General features: G+C 40.9%; 1 protein-coding gene across 2 annotated transcripts in view; it reads left to right on the top strand.

The window, feature by feature from the left end:
* The window catches only part of LOC138624435 (glutamate receptor ionotropic, NMDA 2C-like), a 49,856-nt gene that overhangs the window by 1,426 nt on the left and 43,430 nt on the right, over window positions 1-5,000 (top strand). The gene's annotated exons all lie outside the window — the stretch shown is intronic.

Consider the following 5,000-nt stretch of genomic DNA (forward strand, 5'->3'; position numbering starts at 1 on the left):
CTGCTTATTTGGTGTGTGTGTGTGTGTGTGTGTGTGTGTGTGTGTGTGTGTGTGTGTGTGTGTGTGTGTGTGTGTGTGTGTGTGTGTGTGCGTGCAGATTCTACCATACCTGCGTACACACTTCCTCAAAGTGACTCATTTACTTATGGATTATGGATGTTTCAGTTGCAGTGTTTTACTGCTGTATCAGTTATCTGGTAATGCTCATTGATTTGCCCCATAAGTTGTAAGTAGCAGCTCTCGTTTTTCTCCATTAGAGGCTTTCTGCCCCAGTTTACGTATATCACGTTGCAGCATTATAGTTTCCTTTAGCTGCATAGCTCAATGTCAAAAAGACCAGTGGTTCCAAAACAGGGGCTCGGGGGCCCTAGAAAGGCTCCCGATATAAATCTGAGGGGGTCATAAGCTGTTTAATGGAACTGTAAAAGAAAAACAAAAAATAAAGTTATTATTTGTGATTTGTTGGATGCTTGCGGTTTATATACTCTATGTATGATGTTGACATGAGTTATAAGCTACATACTGTATAGCAGTGGTTCCCAACATGAGGTTTGGGGCTCTGGAAAAGGTCCCGAGTTAAATCTGAAAGATCCCCAAAAACTGAAAGGTAAACAAAAGGTACAACAACATTTTATCATCGTGATTTCTCACTAAATTCGTTCTGGTCAAATCCACAGTTTATTTTAGCTGCTCATTTCCTGACCAGTGGTTTCCAACCTAAGGGTCAGGGGCAGCATATGGGGCCAAGTCGGAGGGGCCACAAGATGATTAAAGGGACATTAGAAGAAAAAACAACAACAACAACAACAAAAATGACAATGTGAAATACTGAAATCTTTGCAAACTATTCCAGATTACACATTTTAGATCGCAACATCAAGTAACACAGGATCAGTTGTAGCGTTAACAGTTTACAAGAGAGGCGTCCTTTCCCGCCTTTTCTCTTTGGGGGTCGTGGTAAAAGAAAAAACATATTCTCCCATAAAACGGTTTCTGCTATGGTGACATTTGTCTAAGCTAGTGTGAAATATTGTACTCACACAGCCAGGAGTATGTGTGTTAATGAATTCATACACTTGCATGATTTTATGTATGTTTTTGTAAGCGTATTAACGTCCGTTTTAAGCAGGTGTGGCAGCAGATTGAGTGTCACTGAGACTTTGATTTGCTATACGTGTGAGTGGCAGCGGGCCAAGCCGATTTAGTAATGCCCCCCACCCCCCCACCGTCAACGTCAGTCATCTCTGCCGATACGTCCGGCGTGCAACGATTTCCTGTAAAGCTGTCAAATCTTTGTGTGAGAGCAGGAACCCGCGGAGAGATGGGGTTGCAATGTTAGCAGTTAAAATCCTAACTATGATAAATTTATGTGGCAGACGTTTTGCGATATGCTTCATTATAAGCTCAGGGGTTAAGAATGACACTCGTTTATTCACATAGTGAGTTTAATTTGTATGTGGAGGGTTTGATTGGCTTTGTTAACTGCATGCGAGCGTGAGATTGTGAGAGCTGCATGCGCAACACCCAAAGAAATCACTTCGTCTTCTTCACGTCGTCCTTAAAGAGAGATGAAAGGATGAAAGGAAAAGAAAATACGGTGGAGCGGTTGAGCTGGTTGACGTTGACAGAGTGGCTGCTCCTACTTCAGGCCCTATGGTGTGTTAACTGTCAAACCCAGTAGCTGGTAGTACAGCTGATTTGATGATGTCCTCGGAAAACGGTGTTAGAAGTGCTTCACGTGTCATTAATCCAAATGTGACTGAAGTCGGGACTTTGTTCCTGACCCGCTCTGAAGGTGTCAAATCAGACATTGATCGGCAGTTCAGTCAAAGAGGAGGTTAACTTGAACCTATCAGGAAAAAACTAGAACCTCGAGGTTTTACGCCTCCAACAGCCAAACTAGTCACTGTTTAAATCCATGTCTCTCCAGACTCATTAAATACATGCAGTGAAGACTTTGAAAGAATTTGACTAATAAAGCTGATTCTGATAGAGCACATATATAACACATTGCAGCCACGACAGAAGAGAAAGCTTCAAATTGATGTAGATTTTGTTGTAAAGAAGCCAGGACACCTGAGATTATTGTCACCGATTCAATATCCAACCAAGTGTGAGATATGGTCACAATCTCCCCTTCTGGTCCTGAGCTACGGTGTTAATTAAAGGTTGGAAAAGGGTCTTTGCAGAATATTATGAGTTCACAGTGAAGTTGACCTTTGACCTATTGGATACAAAATGTAATCACGTCAACATTTTATTCACTTCAAAATGTGTGTGAAATTTCACAATCACTAAAGTATGAATTCTTGTTTTGTGAGGTCACAGTGACCTTTGACCTTTGCAAAATCCTATCAGGTCATCCTTGAAGCCGAGTCAACGTTTCTGCCCAATTTGAAGAAATTCCTTCAAAGCGTTCCTGAGATATCACGAGAACGGTGAAAACTATAATGCCTCCGGTCATTGATATCAATACGCCTTAAAGACAAATAAAAAAAATCTACTGTTGTAATCTACAGGAGTTTACAGCCTTTAGAGCTAACCACAGCAAATTACTGTTCCACTTGAAATGCTTCAAAGCAGATGGTTTCCAGTTTCCAGGGTTAGAATACCAGAATCAGGAAATTATGTCAGCGCTGCAGAATAAAAACTCACATTGGGATTTCTTGGTCTGCGTTAAGTCGCTCTAGAAATTCCTGATGTTTCACGCAGCTGTCGGAGCGCCGTGCCTTCAGCATGCTGATGAGAAGATGGCCGTCTTCCACATTAATACAAGCCCGCAAATTCAAGCTCCCCTAATTAATGCACTCAAATCAGTTTCAAAGGTGCCGTGAAAAAAAAAAAAAACAAGGTTGGAGGCAGGCGTGTTGATAATTCTCTGGTGATGATGCTCATCCCATCAACTAGATCCTCTCAGCTCATTTCCTCTCCACCCCCTGGGGACTCAGTTTGGGGACTCCAGCATATCCCGACTAAGTCGGTAAATGACTGAATAGTTCATACTTGTACATACAGTATACCGTATATTTCCAAGGATGTATGTGGTACTAACGAAGAACAGGCTCAGCTGAACGTGTGATCCGATATCTGGTCCACCGGAGTCCCGACATACATGTAGAGGTATATTTTTCAGAGCTTTTGCGATGCAAGTAAAGACGTCGACCAATCACATCGCGCAACCAGGCTGTCAGGACAGTTAGCGGTTTATGTAGTTCGCTTTTGGATGCGGCAGAGTTGGTAACAGTGTCACTGAATGGTTCGAAATCAAAATCTGCTCTTCTTTTGTCGAGCGAGGAGCAGGACAAGATCATCATCACTGGATGATGTTGAATCCATTGTTGTTTTTTTAAATGGAAAAATCATAGTCGTATTTATCTGATGAAGGACAGCTTTAGTGGCAGGAGCAGCGAGGTGAAAAGATCGATGGAAATGTTTTTTTTTTCCACTTTGAGAAGGATTCATTTGATGAATCCTCAGAGGACAAGAGGCTGAAAGTATTCAGGATTATTTGATAAAAAGGATGGTCATTTTCTTTGGCAGTTTGTGTAGTATTAATGGTTGTTTTTGTTGTTTTGTAAAGTAAATCGATCCGCCACCAATGAGTGAGTTTTGATGCTCTGAATAGGAAACAGTTTTTCCCCCTTTTTGCCTCTTTTTTTCCTCATTTACCTGCACTTTCATTACTCGTGATCAGTGAACCTGTATGATTAGTTTTCATTAGTACACTGCAGAGTGAATTTGGATTTGTGTAGCTGTGTTCATGCTGATGCAGGTACAGCCGTACCTGAGTCCCAATGAGAGAGTTTATCCCACAAGGAGGAGCTGCGCTCCATCTGGAAATCTCCATAATAATAGAAAACCTGTGCATGCACCACAATACTCACTCACTCAAAGTGTGCATGTGAATATAATTTTTGATTTTAGGGACGCGTATGCACACAATTACTGACAAGCATCTAGCTTTCTTTGACTGCTTCCTGTCTGAAGGATTCATGTTATTTTTAAAATGAAAAGATAAAAAGATTAACCCACGGATGTTACGTGTTCAGTTCAGATGTCACACACTGTGGTCCTTTCAACGTGTTCACATGCTTTCTATGTCACCTCACTGTGAAAATCCATACAAGTGCACTCAAAGCCCTGGTTGTGTTTCTATTTCCTCTCAATCCAAGACATGGCAGCTGCTACGGAGTCGCAACTATGTCGTAACAACTAAATAACATTAATCCTAATTTTCACTTGTAGCCAAGGTGTCCTCGGTTCAGCTTTAACAGAATAATCCTCATAATTATCAAAACTTCTGACCATTTGCTTTTTTAATAGCAGTATCTACTTTTACTTTCAGTACTTAAGTACATTTAATATCGAAAAAAAACATTTTTCTACTTAAGTACCGTAAATATCAGGATACTTTTGAGACCAAGCCATTTTCTAACAGGTGACTTTAACTTTTACCAAATGTATTTTCTTTCCAGATATCTGTGCCTTTACTCAAGCGTAGCACACACACACACACACACACACACACACACACACACACACACACACACACACACACACACACACACACACACACACACACACACACACACACACACACACACACATTGCTAATCTGAGACCCCATTATGATGCCCTTTCCCAGAGATTACACTGTTATAAATGAACACTTGACCTGCTCTCCGGTCATACGATCCCCTCCCCAGTCAGCATTCGTACAATCTCTCTATTGCTATTTCTATATTTTGGAATCCATTTTTCTGTTCCTTCCACCACTGCGTTCCCTTGAGGTTTATATTTTTAGGCATAGGATTACTTTTAAAGCATTACTTCTGCTTACCCTAACCAATTTTGTGAGTACAAATTATGCATATTCAGAACTCTTTTATTGCATTCATGTATTGAATGAGCTTGAATTCTTAAGGATACTGCAAACTGTTCATTGTTTACTCTGGTGGTTGAAAAGCAAGCAGTGCATTACAAAAGAATTTCGGTCAAGT

The sequence above is a fragment of the Brachyistius frenatus genome, unplaced genomic scaffold (assembly GCF_029030835.1).
Source record: "Brachyistius frenatus isolate BFR_SWC_R1_liver_20210118 unplaced genomic scaffold, ASM2903083v1 Contig_51, whole genome shotgun sequence".
Lineage (NCBI taxonomy): Eukaryota > Metazoa > Chordata > Actinopteri > Embiotocidae > Brachyistius > Brachyistius frenatus.